Genomic DNA, 22420 nt, shown 5'->3' with positions numbered 1-22420 from the left:
AAGTGGTTGCCTCATATACATGTATACTGTTTGAGTTTGAGTATACGTACAGGGATACACATATATACTGCATAGTTACTATTACTATATAATTAACTCTTAGAGTGATTCCTTATAGCCCTCAATTACCCTTGTTTTATAAGTTCTCTTGAATTTTATGATTGAATTGCTTAATTTTAGTTCATTGTCCAGGTTATTCCATAGGTTCACCCCAATACATACTCTACATAGCGTACACTCTGCAATTTATCTTGCCAAATGAACTGAAGTTGAAGTGTTCACTCCCTCTTTCCAGCCCCAGGATCCCGATCGAGCCACAGCCAAAGGCCGTTCCAAGGCCCGTTCCGCGAGGAAGAGGAAGAGACCCGTCGAGGACCCGCTCGTGTCTTCGTCCTCAGAGGATGACTCGCCTCTACCGGTATTTCAAACTCTACTTTGTGTACATTACACAATTTATCTTGCCAAATGAACTGAAGTTGAAGTAATGGTGTAAGAGTGCCCGAAGTTGAAAGGAGGTGGTCAAATTATCTGAAACTGAATCAATAGCGCAAGAGTGCTTAAAGTTGAAAAAAGTGGTCAAGTTAAATGGATCTGAAGCAATGGTTTAAGAGTGCCTAAAGTTGAAAGGAGGTGGTCAAATTATCTGAAACTGAATCAATAGCGCAAGAGTGCTTAAAGTTGAAAAAAGTGGTCAAGTTAAATGGATCTGAAGCAATGGTTTAAGAGTGCCTAAAGTTGAAAGGAGGTGGTCAAATTATCTGAAACTGAATCAATAGCGCAAGAGTGCTTAAAGTTGAAAAAAGTGGTCAAGTTAAATGGATCTGAAGCAATGGTTTAAGAGTGCCCGAAGTTGAGAGGAGGTAGTCGAATGAACTGAAGCAATAAAGTAATGGTACATACAATGTCTTAACAACCTTACTTGACACCATGATTCTGGTGGGTTTACTCCCTCTTTCAGACCTCTCACAAACGCCCAAAGACGAGAGCCTCAGGGCAAGGGCTTTCAGGTAAGCCCCTGGCTGTCCTCCTAGAGGCGCACTTCCCCCCCCGGAAGACAAGCTGGAAAACGCCAGAGAAAGTGGGTGAAGCGGAGGCTTCCTCACAAGCAGTGTACATTAGCTCTGGGAGCAGGAGCAGTTGTAGCTCTGGAGAAGGTAAGATTGAATCAAGTGCAACTTAACCCTAACCCGAGAACTTTAAGAAGCTCTTAAAAACTCATTTGTACTGCAAATATTTTTTTCGAAAGGCGCTCTATAAATAAAATTACCTTACCTTACCTTCTCAGAGTGGGACGTGAGCAAGGAAAAGTCAGCTAGGAGCTGCTCTCCTCTCTTTACTGATGTGGAGTGCCTACCATCCACTCCCCCCCTCAGGGAGCAGAGCTCTGGGGAAGGTAAGATTGAATCAAGTGCAACTTGTAGTTCCCTCTCAACTATCCCAGCCACTAAACTCTTTATGCTTTGATTTAATTCCTCCCAGGGAGGAATGTAAGCAAGAGGGATCACCAGCTCACTCCAACTGGCCCACTCACCACCCCTCACTCCTCACGCTCAACCCTCACTCCTCCACCACCCCCCACTAACGCACATCCCTCCACTCCTGCACCCCTCCCTAAGCAGTCTCCCCTCAAATCAAAGGGCCGGTACCCACACTATGTGGTGTTATTTGAGGGGGTGGGCAAGGGGGCCAACGCGCGGAGACTTCATGTTGGAGAACGCGTTGGTAATACATTTCTTACATGTTTATAAATACCTGTTCGGAGTTACATTTACCTATTCAAAGGCAGAGGCAAACTGAATCTTAACATTTTTATATCTGTCTCTCTCTCAACAGAAAGGGTTCTGAAGAATTGGCTGGAATTCCTGCTGCTCACCGACCGGACGCCAAAGCCAAAAGAAAATGCTATTTCATCGTATAATCGCATTAAGGCCATCTTGAAATATTTCATGTTAGGGTGGCAGGATGCTGGCAGGGGCGGCGCCTTCTATCAATGGACCTTCCTGAACCACGGTGAACAACTCAAGCGGTAAGTATAGCTTACACAACGTTTAGAGTGCCCAAAGTTGAAAGAAAGTGGTCAAGTTAAATGGATCTGAAGCAATGGTTTAAGAGTGCCTAAAGTTGAAAGGAGGTGGTCAAATTATCTGAAACTGAATCAATAGCGCAAGAGTGCTTAAAGTTGAAAAAAGTGGTCAAGTTAAATGGATCTGAAGCAATGGTTTAAGAGTGCCTAAAGTTGAAAGGAAGTGGTCAAATTAACTGCAGTCGGTGCTTTGCCCCATGGGGCCCCTTCAGATGCTGTGTACTCCTAATGGCCATTGTCTCTCATGATGAAGATTGTCTCTCAAGCTGACTGCATTCTTTTTCAGACTGGAAGAGGTCCTCGACATGGCAGGGAAGAAGCTGACCACAAAGGTCAAATATTATTCAGATTTTGCAAAGTTTCTGACCTACTTCCTTCACGAGCGCCCGGAAGGCTCAAGGATCAAGGAGGCGCAAGTGAGGTTGACTCTAATGAGGGTCCAGGCCATTGGCAAGGGCCTCAACAAGGAGCTGGCGGTATGGCAGAGTGAGGTAATGATTTCCTTTTGCTACAATAGTGGTTGACCCCTGACAGGTCTGCACTCCGATCTTTCAATGTGTTGTTCCCAGTCCCAAAAAGAGCCTATATGTCTTATCCTAGACGTCTAGGCCCTAAGAAGGCCCACTGGTGACTGTTTCAACTAACAGTTAGTCTACGTGTAAGTGCCATAAGTTGAAAGAAGGTGGTCTAATGAGCTGAAGTTGGTGTTTTGCCCCTGGGGGCCGTTCAAATGCTTGCATTGAGAAAGATCACAGATTGAATCATTTGTCTTAACTTTTAATCTGCTTTCAAGGTTTCAACAAAAGGAGAGGGCCCTCATCCCTCAAGACGTCCTGGCCACATGCAGGGAGAGGAGCAGGGAGATGATCCCTAAAATCCTTGGTAACCTTTTAAATACATCTCTGCTTAATGTAAATATGTGATAAGTCAAATGTACTAATAAACATTTTCTGCTATATCTAATCAATGTTTGTTCTAACAGCTGAGCTGGAGGCTGCCCCTCCCACCCAGACCAGACGAGTGGGCGGCTTTATGACTGTGGCCAACCGCCTCTACGGGTTCCTGGGGGCCTACATAATCTCCCTTTATGGGAAACGCCCGAGCGCCCTGACCAAGCTGCAGGTCAAAGAGCTGCTGGAGGACGTTATCGGGGATGATGAGAGGGGCTACCTAATTAACGTGAGTTAATTATTATTATTATTATTATTATTATTACTTTCTTTCAAGCCCTGACTTGGATAGATACCCTCATCTCTTGTGGCTTCAGGAAGAGCAGATCTACCACTGACATGGTCTTTGTCCTAAGGCAGTTACTGGAGAAGAGCAGAGAGCAGCGCAAAGACCTACACATAGCCTTCATTGACCTCAGCAAAGCATTCGATACCATCAATCGCGAAATGCTCTGGAAACAACTTTCCAAACTTGGGGTACCACCCAAGTTCCTTTCTGTCCTGCAGCAACTGCACGACGGGATGAAAGCCAGAGTCCTCTCAGGAGAACTCCAGTCTGAGTTTTTCGGTGTTAATGTTGGGGTGAAGCAAGGCTGTGTCCTGGCACCAGTATTATTTAATCTCCTCCTCTCTGCCGTCACTTCTCTCTTCCACCGCGCCCTAGGACACGAAGATGGTGTTCAAATACAGTACCGCTTGGATGGAAGTCTTTTTAATATCCGACGCCTCCAGGCCCACACCAGGACAAAGACCTGCCAAATCTGTGAGCTGCAGTATGCTGACGATTGCGCAATCTTAGCACACAGCCCAGAATCCATGCAACAGGCCCTCAACACAGTTTCCACTCTTTACCAATCCTTCGGACTTCAGGTCAACATCAAAAAAACTGAAGACATGTCCCAACTCACTACCCAGTCCTCTCCACCCCCCAGCTTCCACATAAACGGTACCCCCATCAAAACAGTCGATCACTTCACCTACCTTGGCTCCACACTGTCCACACACTGCTCCCTCGCAAGTGAGGTTGACTCTAATGAGGGTCCAGGCCATTGGCAAGGGCCTCAACAAGGAGCTGGCGGTATGGCAGAGTGAGGTAATGATTTCCTTTTGCTACAATAGTGGTTGACCCCTGACAGGCCTGCACTCCGATCTTTCAATGTGTTGTTCCCAGTCCCAAAAAGAGCCTATATGTCTTATCCTAGACGTCTAGGCCCTAAGAAGGCCCACTGGTGACTGTTTCAACTAACAGTTAGTCTACGTGTAAGTGCCATAAGTTGAAAGAAGGTGGTCTAATGAGCTGAAGTTGGTGTTTTGCCCCTGGGGGCCGTTCAAATGCTTGCATTGAGAAAGATCACAGATTGAATCATTTGTCTTAACTTTTAATCTGCTTTCAAGGTTTCAACAAAAGGAGAGGGCCCTCATCCCACAAGACGTCCTGGCCACATGCAGGGAGAGGAGCAGGGAGATGATCCCTAAAATCCTTGGTAACCTTTTAAATACATCTCTGCTTAATGTAAATATGTGATAAGTCAAATGTACTAATAAACATTTTCTGCTATATCTAATCAATGTTTACAATTACAATTTACAATTTAGGCATTTAGCAGACGCTCTTAATCCAGAGCGACTTACATTAAGCAATAACAAAAAGCATGGCATACATCACATGTATAAAAAGTAGTTATCATGAATCATGCGTAAACTAAGAACGTAACAGTGGAGTATCTATGTAAACTATACATACTATACTATATAATATATTATACATGTGTACTATAAAGTGCTATGACTACATAAAGTGCAATTCTAGAGCTGTCTACATAACAAGCTATAAGTCTGTTTAAAATACTATCTAAGTCTACATAATGTGCTATCTAAGGGGCTAGGCTAGGGCAAGTGCTACGGGCCATGGTGGAGTCTGAAGAGGTGGGTTTTCAGACTACGGCGGAAGATTGGGAGTGAGGCTGCAGTTCTGACTGCAATGGGAAGTGCATTCCATAGTTTTGGAGCCAGAAGGGAGAAGAGTTTGGGACGTGTGGAGCGTTGTCCCGGCGTTTTTAGTGAAGGTACCTCCAGCTTCCCTGCGTTGGCTGATCTGAGTGAGCGGGAGGGTTTGTAGGGTACGATCATACTTGTGAGATATGGGGGGGCCATGCCTTTGGTTGCTTTGAATGCCAGCATCAGAGTTTTGTATTCTGTGCGGGCAGCGACCGGGAGCCAATGGAGCGAGCGGAGAAGGGGGGAGACGTGTGAGAATTTTGGTTGGTTGAAGACCAAGCGTGCTGCGGCATTTTGGATCAGTTGGAGGGGCTTAAGTGCACATGCCGGTAGGCCAGTAAGGAGGGAGTTGCAATAGTCAAGTTTTGACAAGACTGTTGTCTGGATTAGGAGCTGGGCTGACTCCTGGGTGAGGAACGGTCTAATTCGTCGTATGTTGTAGAGTGTAAACCTACAGGATCTAGTGACAGCTGTGATGTGTGTTTTGAACGAGAGCTGACTGTCCAGGACAACACCAAGGTTCCTGGCTGTCGGGACAGACTTTACCAGGGCGTTGTCTACGGAGATAGTTAGCTCCCGCATAGGGCAGGACTTAGCTGGGAAGAACAGAAGCTCAGTCTTGTCTGGGTTCAGCTTGAGGTGGTTGGAAGACATCCACTGTGAGATGTCAGCCAGGCATGCAGTGATGCGCTCTTCTACCTGGGTGGCAGAGGGGGGGAAGGATAGAAACAGTTGTGTGTCATCGGCATAGCAGTGATAGGATATATTGTGAGCAGAGATGATGGTGCCAAGGGATTTAGTGTACAGTGAGAAGAGGAGGGGACCAAGTACAGAGCCCTGTGGGACCCCAGTTTGGAGGGTGCGGGGGGGTGATAGCAAACCTTTCCAAGAAACCTGGTAAGTCCGGTCAGAGAGGTAGGAGGAGAACCACTTCAGCGCCGTCCCGCCTATGCCTAGATCAGCTAGGGTGCCTAGGAGCAGCTGGTGGTTCACTGTGTCAAATGCCGCCGATAGGTCTAGGAGAATCAGGACTGCAGAGTGGGAAGCAGCCTGGGCAGCATGTAGTGCTTCTGTGACTGCGAGGAGTGCAGTTTCCGTGGAGTGTGCCTTCTTGAATCCTGACTGGTTGGGATCCAGCAGGTTGTTCTCTGAGAGATGGAGAGAAAGCTGGTTAGAGACAACACGTTCAAGGGTTTTGGAAAGAAAGGAAAGGAGTGATACCGGTCTGTAGTTCTTGACATCTGAGGGGTCAAGAGTTGGTTTTTTGAGGAGTGGTGATACCCTGGCTGACTTGAAGGCAGATGGGACGCAGCCTGAGGTTACTGAGGTGTTGATAATGGAAGTGATGAAGGGGAGCAGGTCGGGTGCGATGGTCTGGAAGATTGGAGACGGGGCGGGGTCGAGAGGACAGGTGGTAGGTCTAGTGGATGTGACTAGTTTCAGGACCTCATCTGGAGATAGAGGAGAGAAGGAGGACATGCATGGTATGTTATGGTTAGCATTGGTTGAGTTTGTTCTAACAGCTGAGCTGGAGGCTGCCCCTCCCACCCAGACCAGACGAGTGGGCGGCTTTATGACTGTGGCCAACCGCCTCTACGGGTTCCTGGGGGCCTACATAATCTCCCTTTATGGGAAACGCCCGAGCGCCCTGACCAAGCTGCAGGTCAAAGAGCTGCTGGAGGACGTTATCGGGGATGATGAGAGGGGCTACCTAATTAACGTGAGTTAATTATTATTATTATTATTATTATTATTATTATTATTATTATTACTTTCTTTCAAGCCCTGACTTGGATAGATACCCTCATCTCTTGTGGCTTCAGGAAGAGCAGATCTACCACTGACATGGTCTTTGTCCTAAGGCAGTTACTGGAGAAGAGCAGAGAGCAGCGCAAAGACCTACACATAGCCTTCATTGACCTCAGCAAAGCATTCGATACCATCAATCGCGAAATGCTCTGGAAACAACTTTCCAAACTTGGGGTACCACCCAAGTTCCTTTCTGTCCTGCAGCAACTGCACGACGGGATGAAAGCCAGAGTCCTCTCAGGAGAACTCCAGTCTGAGTTTTTCGGTGTTAATGTTGGGGTGAAGCAAGGCTGTGTCCTGGCACCAGTATTATTTAATCTCCTCCTCTCTGCCGTCACTTCTCTCTTCCACCGCGCCCTAGGACACGAAGATGGTGTTCAAATACAGTACCGCTTGGATGGAAGTCTTTTTAATATCCGACGCCTCCAGGCCCACACCAGGACAAAGACCTGCCAAATCTGTGAGCTGCAGTATGCTGACGATTGCGCAATCTTAGCACACAGCCCAGAATCCATGCAACAGGCCCTCAACACAGTTTCCACTCTTTACCAATCCTTCGGACTTCAGGTCAACATCAAAAAAACTGAAGACATGTCCCAACTCACTACCCAGTCCTCTCCACCCCCCAGCTTCCACATAAACGGTACCCCCATCAAAACAGTCGATCACTTCACCTACCTTGGCTCCACACTGTCCACACACTGCTCCCTCGACACCGAAATACACACCCGCATCAACAAAGCCTCCTCAGCCTTCGGACGACTGCGCAGTAGGGTTTTTGAAAACCGCAACCTGAAGGTCAGCACCAAAGTTGCCGTCTACAATGCAGTTTGTGTGTCTACCAGACATACAGGCAGAGACATGGACTCCATATCGACGCCACTTCAAAAACCTGGAGGCCTTCCACATCCGCTGCCTTCAGAGGATCCTTGGAATATCCTGGGAGGACAGAGTCCCCCACACGGAGATTCTAAACAACACAAAATCCACCTGCATGGAAGCAGCTGTGGCCAAAAAACACCTGCGATGGATAGGACACACCATCCACATTTTCTCATTCAACATTCAACACATTGTCAACATAACGGCGGACGATCAAGCTTAAACATACAGTTTTTTATTTATTTTTTCTACTTTTAAATTTCTTCTTGAGATGGATGTCCATGTCCCCACGAGTTTGCGGTAAGTCGGCTTTTCTTGGAAAATGTAAACAATTGACCACCGCCTGCCCCGCCAAGTCCTCTACGGCCAACTGCATGATGCAAAGCGTGCCGCTGGTGGACAGAAGAGCCGCTACAGGGACTACACCAAAGACCTCCTAAAGCGCACTACCATAAACCCCACGCAGCTCGAAGCTCTGGCACACGACCGCTCAGCCTGGCGGGTCACATGTGCCAGGGCAATTTCGCAGATAAGCGACAACAACCAACAGAGGAGGCTCGATAGACGCGCCCAGCGACACCGGAGGGAAGCCGGTGTTCCTCCGCCTGTGGACAGATCTGCGGCTCGCGCATTGGCCTCGACAGCCACACCAAGTGGCATCAGCGGCAACAACGCTGAACCCCCCCCCCCCCCCCCCCCCGACCCGAAGCAAGCGTCATCATCGGACACGATGGACAGCTAAGATGTGTGTGTGTTCAGAGTTCAATTGAAGAGGGCACTGGACTGAACGCCACCATGGATGTTCCGGTAAAGCACGCACACACGCTCGCAGAACATGTCTTGTGGTACCTTGTCATATGAAACTAATTCCTGAATGGTAGACTGACATTGTAACAAGATCTAGTGATGCTGACACAAGCGTTCCTCGGGTGTTGTTGTGCATGCTGATCATAATTCTGTTGTGTTTCTACTGCAGTGGAGACTGGAGTCGTCACTGTTGCCCGTCAGTGACGACTATGGGATGGACCAGAATAGTGCCGACTCGACGGATGATGAGTCGGCACCACGGAAACCCATTCCGTCCTGGGCGGAAGGTGAGCCGGCAATTTATATTGACCCCCAATTTATATTGTAAAATCAATGCTAATTTAACTCTGAGAGCGTATAACGGGTCCATTTGGTTCCATTTGTGCACTCTCTGAGTTGCAGACCCATAAGGGTCCATTTGGCTCCAAATTATCATTTCGCTGGGTACCCCCTGGAACTCCCTCAAGTACCCCTGGGGGTCCCCGGACCCCACTTTGGGAACCACTACTCTAGCTGTTCACTTTCATTCTGTTTTCAACTTTGCTTATCCTTTTGTTTATGTTAGTTCCCTTCGGGAAGGAGCTGTAGGTCAAGTTGTAGTTTTCCCCCTTTGTTGATGTTAGGTTCCAGTTAAGTTAAGAGTTTATTATTTGTGTCTCTCCATTTTCTTTTAGAGGGAAACAATACCATTGTAAGTTGCACTGTTCCGCTTGAAATATATATCCTATTTATAATATCGTCTACTACTTATCCTCTATTATAAATGTTTGCCAATATACTTGAAAGTCGATTAGCTTCCATCATGTAATTGTATTCAAGATCAAACCCTTGTAACTCTATAACCTTTTGAGTATACAAGTAAAGACTTTTTCAACTTTTGAGTGAGGTTTCCTGTCCAGTTTATATGTTATGCATACCCATTACCCCTAGACATATTGGGCCGTAACACACACTAAAAGCTGGACATACGGCCCCTCAAAAATTGATTTGTTGAAAAAAATCGATTATTGTTTTAGCCTAATGGAAAAGTAATGGAAATTATATCGTCTGTCAGGTGGAAATCTGTACGTCCAAAATGGTTTCTTTTCAGGATTCAAATGAAAAAGCATCAGATCTACAAGCTCAAAACGCGTCGTGAATGATGGCCTGTATCTTGGCTTTTATGCTGTGTTCAAACTGGCAGCTACAGTTAGTTTAATGTAAAATTTATGTTTTTTTTGTTTTTTTCTCTCCAAGGTCAAGCGCTGCAGCAAACTTCTCAGAGAGTACCTCAACCCTCCAGACCTCCATGCTCTGTTTGGCACCATCTCTTCTCCCAACCTGGAGGAGATCTTCCACACAAAGAAACCTCGCTTCAACAAGAGGACCAGCTCTGCTGTCTGGCCCACTCCACCAATGTTTTAACTTATATACAAATAAAGTATATATACAACAGTGTGTGCGCGGCCTGCCCGCAGGGTGTAGTGATGCGTCCAGTGCAGCACGCTAGAGAGACGTTGCATGTAGGGATGCATGTGGCCCCCCTCCCTTAGTTCCTGCCGCTGACCAACCCAGTTTGGGTAAAGGAAGCCGAGTGTGTAAGTCTTCCGAGGTCAGTACATAGCCTCTCCTTCACCAAGACCCCTCCCTTGCCTCCTCGTGGCAGCACACGGTAACTGGAGTCCCGCGACTCCAGGCTAAAAGGAAGGGGATCGCCGGGCAGCAGTGGGCCCCACCAACACACCACTGCCCCACTGCCATGTGGGTAAACCTGGGAGGGTGCTTTGGCTAGGGGAGTAAACCCCGAAATAAAATCTGCACATGGGGACAGGCACAGGCGGAGTCCAAAATACCGGATCACCGGCAGTCCCCTGCAACTCCAGCCAGATTGAAGGTCGTCATGGGTTTCTCATGCCACTGGAAGTCCACCTGGTTGGAGCGAAGATGGTGGAAGTGAGGACTGCGCACCCACACCTTCACCTTAATCCCCACCTCTGCGCAAGCTTCTTGCTTCACCCCCCCCCTACCTTCCCCCACCCCCCAAGAAGCAGCCCTGTGGCGATATGGAATGGCGGCAGGCACAGGCCAAGGATGTGGCTGGGAGTGTCTAGTCAAACCATGCACACAGGCGGCAATGGAGTGATGGTCGCTGTGACTGCGGGATGGAGAAGCGCATCACCTCGGCAGCTTCCATTGTGACAGAGCAGCCCCACGCTGCTCTCCCCTGAATAGGGGAAGGACCTAGAAAAGGTGGTCCAAACATTGTCTGCTCCTCCAACTCTGGACGGTAAACCGCAACCGTCGGAGCATCCCCCCTCGCGGTCGAAAAACAATGAAAATAAACAAAAGTCTTTGTATTGCCTCATGGAATGTACGCACACTGTTGGACCTGGCCAACAGTGATAGGCCCCAACGTAGGACAGCACTTGTGGCCCTGGAACTTGGGAAGTACAACATCGACATTGCAGCACTCAGTGAGACCAGACTACATGGAGAGGACTCCCTGACAGAGGTTGGTGCAGGTTACACCTTCTTCTGGAAAGGGGTCCCTGAAGGCACTCGTCGCATCCATGGCGTAGGTTTCGCTGTGAAGACCAAGCTGCTGCAGAGCATCCCAGAATCCCACATTGGCATCAATGAAAGACTGATGACATGGCGTATTCCCCTCACAAAGGGACGCTTCGCCACTCTCATTAGTGCTTATGCACCAACTCTTGATGCCGAGCACAACACCAAGGAGGACTTTTACCGGGCACTTGACTCTGTCATACAGAAAACCCAGACCACTGACAAACTCATACTCATGGGAGACTTCAATGCTAGGGTGGGTACGGAGCACCTGGTATGGAACAAAGTTATTGGCCAACACGGAGTGGGGAAAATGAACAGCAACGGGCTACGGCTCCTCTCCCTCTGTGCAGAACACGACCTGGTCATCACTAACACCACCTTCCAGATGAAGAACAAGCTTAAAACAACCTGGCAACATCCCCGCTCAAAGCACTGGCACCTCCTGGACTATGTAATTGTCCGTCAAACGGACAGACAGGATGTTCTCACCACCAGAGTCATGCGCGGAGCAGAGTGTTGGACTGATCACCGCATGGTCAGATCCAAACTCTGCATGATCATCCAACCCTGTCGTCCAAGAACAGCTGCAACCCGAAAACTCAACTGCGCAGCACTAAACAGCCCCACCACCCAAAACAACCTCCGACTGCTCCTTGCAGGAAACCTTGACAACATCCCTGAGGAATCCACTGAATGGCCTGTCCTGTGTCATGCCATCCACAGCGCAGCCTCAGAAGCACTTGGGGACGCAAGGAAACGTCACCAGGACTGGTTTGACTGTAACTCTGCTGAAATACAGTCACTTCTCCAATCAAAACATCAAGCACATAAAGCTCTCCTGTCCTGCCCTGGATCTTCCACTCTGAAAGCCACTTTTGCTGCGGCAAGATCTGCAACCCAACGTGCTCTCCGGAACATGGAAGACACATGGTGGACGCAGAAGGCACAAGAGATCCAAAACTTGGCAGACTGTAACAACACCCAGGGCTTTTATGATGCTATCAAAGCTCTGTACGGCCCTAGGAAGCGGACAATTGCCCCTGTCCGTTCAGATGATGGATCCACCCTTTACAAGGACCGCCAAGAGATCCTCGGCCGCTGGGCAAATCACTTTGAGACTCTCCTCAATCACAACAACCCCATTGACCCCCACATTCTGGACAACCTCCCGGACCTCCCGCCGCTCATGCACCTCGACACTCCACCACAGTACTCCGAAACCAGCCAAGCCATTATGAGCCTGAAGAACAACAAAAGTCCAGGCCCTGATGGCATCCCGGCAGAGGTGTTCAAACGCGGAGGGTACCTCCTCAAGCGCCGCCTACACCTCCTCATCTGCAACATCTGGGAACATGAGACCCTCCCACAGGACTGGAAGGATGCCAACATCGTGGTCATCTATAAAAACAAAGGTGACAGAGCAGTCTGTGGGAACAGCCGCGGAATATCTCTCCTTTCCATCGCAGGGAAAGTGCTGGCAAAAATCATGCTCAACCGGCTGGTGGAGCACATCTCAGAAGCTGTTCTCCCGGAGACACAATGTGGCTTCAGGAAGAGCAGATCTACCACTGACATGGTCTTTGTCCTAAGGCAGTTACTGGAGAAGAGCAGAGAGCAGCGCAAAGACCTACACATAGCCTTCATTGACCTCAGCAAAGCATTCGATACCATCAATCGCGAAATGCTCTGGAAACAACTTTCCAAACTTGGGGTACCACCCAAGTTCCTTTCTGTCCTGCAGCAACTGCACGACGGGATGAAAGCCAGAGTCCTCTCAGGAGAACTCCAGTCTGAGTTTTTCGGTGTTAATGTTGGGGTGAAGCAAGGCTGTGTCCTGGCACCAGTATTATTTAATCTCCTCCTCTCTGCCGTCACTTCTCTCTTCCACCGCGCCCTAGGACACGAAGATGGTGTTCAAATACAGTACCGCTTGGATGGAAGTCTTTTTAATATCCGACGCCTCCAGGCCCACACCAGGACAAAGACCTGCCAAATCTGTGAGCTGCAGTATGCTGACGATTGCGCAATCTTAGCACACAGCCCAGAATCCATGCAACAGGCCCTCAACACAGTTTCCACTCTTTACCAATCCTTCGGACTTCAGGTCAACATCAAAAAAACTGAAGACATGTCCCAACTCACTACCCAGTCCTCTCCACCCCCCAGCTTCCACATAAACGGTACCCCCATCAAAACAGTCGATCACTTCACCTACCTTGGCTCCACACTGTCCACACACTGCTCCCTCGACACCGAAATACACACCCGCATCAACAAAGCCTCCTCAGCCTTCGGACGACTGCGCAGTAGGATTTTTGAAAACCGCAACCTGAAGGTCAGCACCAAAGTTGCCGTCTACAATGCAGTTTGTGTGTACCAGACACACAGGCAGAGACATGGACTCCATATCGACGCCACTTCAAAAACCTGGAGGCCTTCCACATCCGCTGCCTTCAGAGGATCCTTGGAATATCATGGGAGGACAGAGTCCCCCACACGGAGATTCTAAACAACACAAAATCCACCTGCATGGAAGCAGCTGTGGCCAAAAAACACCTGCGATGGATAGGACACACCATCCACATTTTCTCATTCAACATTCAACACATTGTCAACATAACGGCGGACGATCAAGCTTAAACATACAGTTTTTTATTTATTTTTTCTACTTTTAAATTTCTTCTTGAGATGGATGTCCATGTCCCCACGAGTTTGCGGTAAGTCGGCTTTTCTTGGAAAATGTAAACAATTGACCACCGCCTGCCCCGCCAAGTCCTCTACGGCCAACTGCATGATGCAAAGCGTGCCGCTGGTGGACAGAAGAGGCGCTACAGGGACTACACCAAAGACCTCCTAAAGCGCACTACCATAAACCCCACGCAGCTCGAAGCTCTGGCACACGACCGCTCAGCCTGGCGGGTCACATGTGCCAGGGCAATTTCGCAGATAAGCGACAACAACCAACAGAGGAGGCTCGATAGACGCGCCCAGCGACACCGGAGGGAAGCCGGTGTTCCTCCGCCTGTGGACAGATCTGCGGCTCGCGCATTGGCCTCGACAGCCACACCAAGTGGCATCAGCGGCAACAACGCTGAACCCCCCCCCCCCCCCCCCCCCCCCCCGACCCGAAGCAAGCGTCATCATCGGACACGATGGACAGCTAAGATGTGTGTGTGTTCAGAGTTCAATTGAAGAGGGCACTGGACTGAACGCCACCATGGATGTTCCGGTAAAGCACGCACACACGCTCGCAGAACATGTCTTGTGGTACCTTGTCATATGAAACTAATTCCTGAATGGTAGACTGACATTGTAACAAGATCTAGTGATGCTGACACAAGCGTTCCTCGGGTGTTGTTGTGCATGCTGATCATAATTCTGTTGTGTTTCTACTGCAGTGGAGACTGGAGTCGTCACTGTTGCCCGTCAGTGACGACTATGGGATGGACCAGAATAGTGCCGACTCGACGGATGATGAGTCGGCACCACGGAAACCCATTCCGTCCTGGGCGGAAGGTGAGCCGGCAATTTATATTGACCCCCAATTTATATTGTAAAATCAATGCTAATTTAACTCTGAGAGCGTATAACGGGTCCATTTGGTTTCATTTGTGCACTCTCTGAGTTGCAGACCCATAAGGGTCCATTTGGCTCCAAATTATCATTTCGCTGGGTACCCCCTGGAACTCCCTCAAGTACCCCTGGGGGTCCCCGGACCCCACTTTGGGAACCACTACTCTAGCTGTTCACTTTCATTCTGTTTTCAACTTTGCTTATCCTTTTGTTTATGTTAGTTCCCTTCGGGAAGGAGCTGTAGGTCAAGTTGTAGTTTTCCCCCTTTGTTGATGTTAGGTTCCAGTTAAGTTAAGAGTTTATTATTTGTGTCTCTCCATTTTCTTTTAGAGGGAAACAATACCATTGTAAGTTGCACTGTTCCGCTTGAAATATATATCCTATTTATAATATCGTCTACTACTTATCCTCTATTATAAATGTTTGCCAATATACTTGAAAGTCGATTAGCTTCCATCATGTAATTGTATTCAAGATCAAACCCTTGTAACTCTATAACCTTTTGAGTATACAAGTAAAGACTTTTTCAACTTTTGAGTGAGGTTTCCTGTCCAGTTTATATGCTATGCATACCCATTACCCATAGACATATTGGGCCGTAACACACACTAAAAGCTGGACATACGGCCCCTCAAAAATTGATTTGTTGAAAAAAATCGATTATTGTTTTAGCCTAATGGAAAAGTAATGGAAATTATATCGTCTGTCAGGTGGAAATCTGTACGTCCAAAATGGTTTCTTTTCAGGATTCAAATGAAAAAGCATCAGATCTACAAGCTCAAAACGCGTCGTGAATGATGGCCTGTATCTTGGCTTTTATGCTGTGTTCAAACTGGCAGCTACAGTTAGTTTAATGTAAAATTAATGTTTTTTTTGTTTTTTTCTCTCCAAGGTCAAGCGCTGCAGCAAACTTCTCAGAGAGTACCTCAACCCTCCAGACCTCCATGCTCTGTTTCGCACCATCTCTTCTCCCAACCTGGAGGAGATCTTCCACACAAAGAAACCTCGCTTCAACAAGAGGACCAGCTTTTCACCCCAACAGGTGTGTAAAGTGCTTGTCCCTTCAGTACTGAAGATATACACAACAAAGGAAGGCCCCACCAGAAGAATCTCAAAAAAGCTACTTAGTTACCAGTTGTGCTCTTTTTTTTTTGTTGTTACATTTTATTGTCATGATGCTCTGTGTTCTGTAACATGCATGCCCAAATATGGAGTGTTGTGAGGTCAGAACAGGCCAGCTCCATATATGGACCATGGGCAGAGGCCCTGTCCGGAGCCCAGGCCTTTTCGGGGCGGTTCTGGACAACCGTTGGTCTGACCGACTTGACACTGGGCACTGTGGTGGGAACGCATGTGTCGAATTTGAAGCCAGTGGGGCGAACGGTTTTCGAGTTACGTGGATTACACACGTACACACAGAGCTCTTTTTTTAATTTTATTGTAATGGTGTGGTGTTTTATTGGAGTTTTGTGTCGGGTATGCCCAAATATGGAGTGTTGTGAGGTCAGAACAGGCCAGCTCTATAGAGCGTCGCAGTCCCGCCTCCTACCCTGGACCAGGAAATTAAACCCAATGCATTATTCTCATAGACATTTCTTAAAGTATTTATTTAAAGACGGTTACGCCGCGGACAAAGCCAACTCGAGTCGTGACAACTCATGACAACACAAACAATATTTTGGATCAAACAAATAATTACAAAGAAGAAAAACAACAAAAAAAGTGTTGTAACCTGCCGTTTTTTTCTTCTTTCTAATTATTTGTTTGGTCCAAAATATTGTTTGTGTTGTCATGAGTTGTCACGACTCGAGTTGGCTTTGTCCGCGGCGTAACCGTCTTTAAATAAATACTTTAAGAAATGTCTATGTGAATAATGCATTGGGTTTCATTTCCTGGTCCAGGGTAGGAGGCGGGACTGCGACGCTCTATATGGACCATGGGCAGGGGCCTCCGGGCACTGCACCCCCTGCGGTGGGGTGGAAAGTGTGTGTCAATTGTGTGGATCGAGTTACGTGGATTGCACACGTACACACAGAGCTCTTTTTTAATTTTATTGTTATTGTGTGGTGTTTTATTGGAGTTCTGTGTCAGGCATGCCCAAATATGGAGTGTTGTGCGGTGGGGTGGAATTTGTGTGTCGAATTTGTGGATCGAGTTACGTGGATTGCACACGTACACATAGAGACTTGGCATTTATAGTTATAGATTGTGTTGTATTATGGTGTACATTGTTGATTTATATTTTTTGTAAATATATCTTGTACCCTCACATTTGTTGCCTCTCCTTTCTGCCGAACATTCGTGTGTGTGTGTGTGTGTGTGTGTGTGTGTGTGTGTGTGTGTGTGTGTGTGTGTGTGAGACGTTTACAATATGTAGGCTATATAGGCTACTCCAGATGATCCGACCATCATACAAAATTATTATGCATATGCCATGTTAGCTACAGTTTAATTTTGAAGTAGGCTATTTATTTAAACGAGATGAAGAAAGTCCCCACTCGGGTCCAGTTTTAGGTGATAAGGTGACCACCACTTTCACTGAAAACTACAACATGACGTCACTGAGCTGCGGTGAAGAGCAAACCAGCGCTCTCCCCAGCCCCTCGCTCTAATTTGAGGAATTGTTGGCCATGGAGGTTAGGAGATAAGAGCACGGTGATCAGGGTGATGGACTACGAGCGCCGCCATCAAAAACACCTAGTCCAGCAGGAACGTCCGTCCGCTTTCCCCGATACTCTGACCCCAAACTGTAGTCAACAATGTCACTGTCCCGACCCCCTCTGTGTCTCCCCAGTCCCCTTATTATAATACACAACAACTTGAGTGATGTGACAAATGACAGCAGAACGTGTATCCACAGAAATCTGACAGTGTTGTTGGTTGGTTGACTCATAGATGTCTATGGGTTTGACTTTTTCCAGGGCCTCTCTTCTTGTCTTGGGAGTTCTTTGCTGACTGGGCAGTGGTGAGACTACCAGCGAGGTATTTCGACACCGCTTGAGCTTGGAGCGGACTGGAATCCAGGCATCCGATGCAGCCCTACCGGTGGTAGTACTAGCAGGCTGTTTCGGCTTGGCACCGAGGGAAGGCCAATCCTCCACCGTGATGATGGCACCGGCTCTGGGCAGTGGATCCACACCCGGAGGCTCCTTCGGCAGGCCCATGGATTGGCGGCCAGACACTGAGTGCTCTGGAGAGGCCAAACCTGAGGCGGCGACAGCCAAGAAGTCCAGAAAATCCTCATCATTTTTTATCTGGCGGAGGAGCGAGATACGGACCTCCAATTCTTTTATTTTCTGCCCCTGACTGAGACAGCTTTCACAATCGGGATGGGAGGTAAGTGGTGGCATGATAGCCACAAACACCCAGCCCAAGGTCAAGCACTGCAGCAAACTCTCCTCAGAGAGTACCTCAACCCTCCAGACCTCCATGCTCTGTTTGGCACCATCTCTCCTCCCAACCTGGAGGAGATCTTCCACACAAAGAAACCTCGCTTCAACAAGAGGACCAGCTCTGCTGTCTGGCCCACTCCACCAATGTTTTAACTTATATACAAATAAAGACTATTTTTGTTATTGACTTCTTTGTGATGTGAAGTGTTATTCATGTTCAGTTTTGTGAATTTTGAGGTGCTGTACTGGTTGAATAGTTGACTAGACTTTCTTCAAGCTCCAGGCAAGGCGTGAGCTTGTAGATCGTATTTTCGCTATTTTACAATCTTCAGGAACTGTGTTGGACATAGAAGGTTTACACCCGACAGCAACATTTGGAAGTTACTTTATAAATAAGTTTGATTTTAAACACTCCAAACATTACACAAAACGGTACATATTGGGCCCTATCTTTTATCAGCCAGTATTGTACCCAACATTCACATACAGTAAATGCTTCAAACTAATTTAGCATACTTTTAATTTCATGATCCCCAAATCGTTTTTCTTTCAGTGAATTGATGGAAATCTTAATCGGTCCTCCTTAACACGTATATTCCAACCAATTTTATTGTCAAATTTGCTTGGCTTCATTTCCACACATAGGCTATACGTGTATACTTGTTCCACTTCAAATTTTACATGTGATAATATGTTAACCTGAAAACACAGAACGCATTTTGATCTTTCACTGTTCCCATTTGGTTTATTTCAACTGAACACACCAGTTGAGTATATACATTGTACAGTATGTGTTTATGACATGTGTATATGAGGGCTTATCAAATCCTTCAAGTTATCTGATTTTGACAATAGAAGGGCTTCTCTAACTGCGGTAATAAGGAAATTATGAATGACAAATTTGTCTGTCAATGTCTTTGAAACGGCTTGACACCAGTCCTGCTACCTCTACAGGTACTCTCACAGTTATCTTTCTTCAGCTCCTCACTACATAACTCCGAACTTTGCCAACCACACTGGCACGAATGGAATCTTGGAAACCCGAGAGGAACATGAGAAACAAGACTGAGGCTCCAACTAAACAAACTCAACTAAAGTCAAATTCCAGGTTCACTGATGCACAAAAAATGACAGAACACAAGAGAGGAGGGAAGTGTTCTAGCAAATTTCAGAAGCATGGAGTAGATAAAATAGTAGATGACAAAGCACCACGACGGCTCACTTCATTCCAACTCCTCCAATCCAAATTCATGAGATCCACACCCAAACCACCAATGACCAACCAACGCGATGTGGGAGCTCTGGCTTCAAGAGGAAGAGGGGGGGGCTGTTGCCTCCAAATTCAAAACAAAGAGACTGCTTTGGACAATAGGGAGAGTTTAAGAGGAGGCAGTGTGAAAAATATAGTTGCAAAGTTTGCTATGGCTGAGCAGAAAGAAAGGGGAGTGAATGTACTGGGGCAACAGTCCATCAAGCCTAGACAGATTGGAAAAGGGCCTCTGCTATCGTCATTAATGGAGAAGTTTGAAACCATGGCAACCATCTATAAAGGAGGTGACTTGAGATGTTCCAATGAAAGGCCTTTGGGAGGAGTGAAGGTTTCAAGTAATATCAAGAAGATTATTAGTTTATTAGTGGAAAAGAGCAACAGCAGGAGAAATGTCAAACCGTCTATTTACCAAGACAACTGAAGCAGGTGAAGATGACATCTGCTGGACTACAGCTCAAAGAAAACGATTCAACCACAGATAGAGATAAACAGAGACCGGAGCAATGTGGCAATGTTACAGTTGCAGATCAAACTGTGCACAGACCAAGGCAACCGAAGCAGGTCAAGATGACATATGCTGGGCTAAAGCTGATAAGAAATGATTCAGCTACAGATGGAGATAAACAAAGTCCAGAGCAAACCAACAATGTTACAGTTTCAGATCAAACTGCCCACGCACGAAGACAATCGAAGCAGGTGAAAATGAGATCTGCTGAACAAACCCTGATAAGAAATGATTCAACGACAGACAGAGAACCACAAAGACCAGAGCAGCAAAATGTCCATGGACAAAAACAGTTGAAGCAGATTAAATTTAGAGCTGGTGGACAACAGTTAAGATATGATTCAAACACAGATGGACAACAAACACCAGAACAGCAAGTTAGCATTTCAGTTTCAGGCCAAATTATTCATGAAAGAAAATCTAAATCTGTCGAACAACAGCTAAAAGGAAATAATTCCACCACAGAAGGGAAAGTACAAAGAGAAGAGCAGCCAATTAGTGTTACATTTTCAGCAGGAGAAAATGTAACACAAATAGAACTAAATCAATTGCCAGCTAAGCAAGTAATGGACCAGCTGGCTTCAGATCGAATTTTGAAATATGCGAATCTGCAGCAACTTCTCCATTCGATATCTGTTGTAGAGTGTTCACTCCCAGAGCCTCAAAGACTTACACCTCAGGTGGAGACCTCAGTGAAGTGGCATGAGGCCATTTCTCTGCCTTGTCCTTCTGTGTGGAACTTAGAATGTGTTGAATCCTCTCCTGAGCAATGTTTAGTGAAACTTAAACCCAGGACCACAGAAAGCCCCCTATCTCTACATCCAGAAAATATATCCACCCAGTCAAAGGAAGCTCCTGATGTGGTTGCAAGATACTCTAACAATGAGACAAGTACATGTGGACCTTCTAATAGTGATGGGAATGGTACTCTCAAACTCCCAAGTAAGGGGCTTTGTCTGTACACAGCTCAAACCTCTGTATTAGACAGGGTGGTGAGACAGCTAGATGCATCCCAAGTTCATATCACTGCAACAGGACTGCCTAAGTACCTGATTCCACGTCCTGATCAGGCCAGCTCCTCCCCTCTTACGGAACCACAACCACACCCTGGATATATGACCCTTGCAGTTACCATGTGTCCTTCATCTTCTGATAATGATCTGACTGACCTCAATGCTGGAACAGCGACATTAGAGTATTTTAAAGACCTTCAGTCACGTGTACCTAACATTAAAGTGCACGTGTTCGATATGGCATCACAAGACAATTCAGCAGATGAGAAATTGCAGAAGATGGAAGAGGAAGGGAAGGGAAGAGAGGATAGAGAGACACTCGAGCACAAAGACAACATCAATGCTTTGCATAGTTCTACTCTTTCTGAGCTCACCACAAGCAAATCATCACTGGAGGGCAGCAAGATCTCAGTTCCAACACAATCTACTACAGAGATAGACCAGCCTCAAACAGACGGCCACAACGAGAGACCAAAGTACAGGACTATAAACTACGGCGATCCCTCAGTGAAAGACACTTATAAACCCAAAATCATCCGCTTTACAGACACCTTTACGTTCTAGATTAGTCATCTAATCTCATTTTCCTTGTACTCTACCCTCACACAGTGGAACCATAGCACTAGTCTGTAATATGTAATAGTATATTCAGTGGAGCTCATTTAACCATATTTCTGTACGTATTACTTATTTTATTACGACTGAACAAACGAAACAACACACATTTCATCAATCAAATATATTTTATGTAATGTATCTGCATTGGATTTTGTATTGCATTAATGTATTAAATCATATTTCTTTAAAAATAGTGTTTATTTTTTTGAAAAAATAAGTTGAATAATAGAATAATAAATATTTGATGGTGTATTTAATAACAGTATAGCAATAACCCCCATATAACCTACAGGAGTTAAGCTGGTATACGTTGGTTCCTCTGCAAACGGTACCTTTCAAGGTACCTTTCATGGCAAGCCGTTTTAACATTTAAGAGCTAGAATGGATATATATTCCTATAAGTTAAACTAACTAACTAAAAATAAAACTGGCTGGCTGGCTTTTGCATTGAAATTGTAAATGTTGTCGTGAGCTGCACACAAATTATCATGGCAGGTTAATAAGTCGTGCATGTTTGAATTGCTCAAATGCTCTTTTATGCTCTGCTCTTAAAATTGCATTCAAATTAAACACTCATGTAACTTAACCATGCCATGACATAAGTGTGTTGGGGTATTTATCTCAAGCAGGTTTGAAGTATCTTGATCTGCTTTGGAAAATAGACCGTTTACAGAATTGTTCTGATCAAAGATGGAATCTTGGAATTAATGCTGTTTCTTAATTTCTTGTCCTGATCAAAGATTTCCTGGAATTAATGCTGTTGTAAGATGTTTGTTAAAGATTATTTCTTTGATCATCAGTTTATTCTTTGTTATGGTTATGTTAAAATTATGTCAAGATAATGGCTTTGCATCTACAGTACATATTATTGGCATGCAAAACTGGTATTACCCAAGATTATTTGATTGTTATTTATGATTTAATAATTGATACATGTTACTGTATAGTGTATACATTACATTTACTTTTT

Source organism: Electrona antarctica (assembly GCF_951216825.1).
Source record: "Electrona antarctica genome assembly, chromosome: 3".
Taxonomy (NCBI): domain Eukaryota; kingdom Metazoa; phylum Chordata; class Actinopteri; order Myctophiformes; family Myctophidae; genus Electrona; species Electrona antarctica.
The sequence above is the reverse complement of the archived record's forward strand: the minus strand, read 5'-3'. Positions refer to the sequence as shown.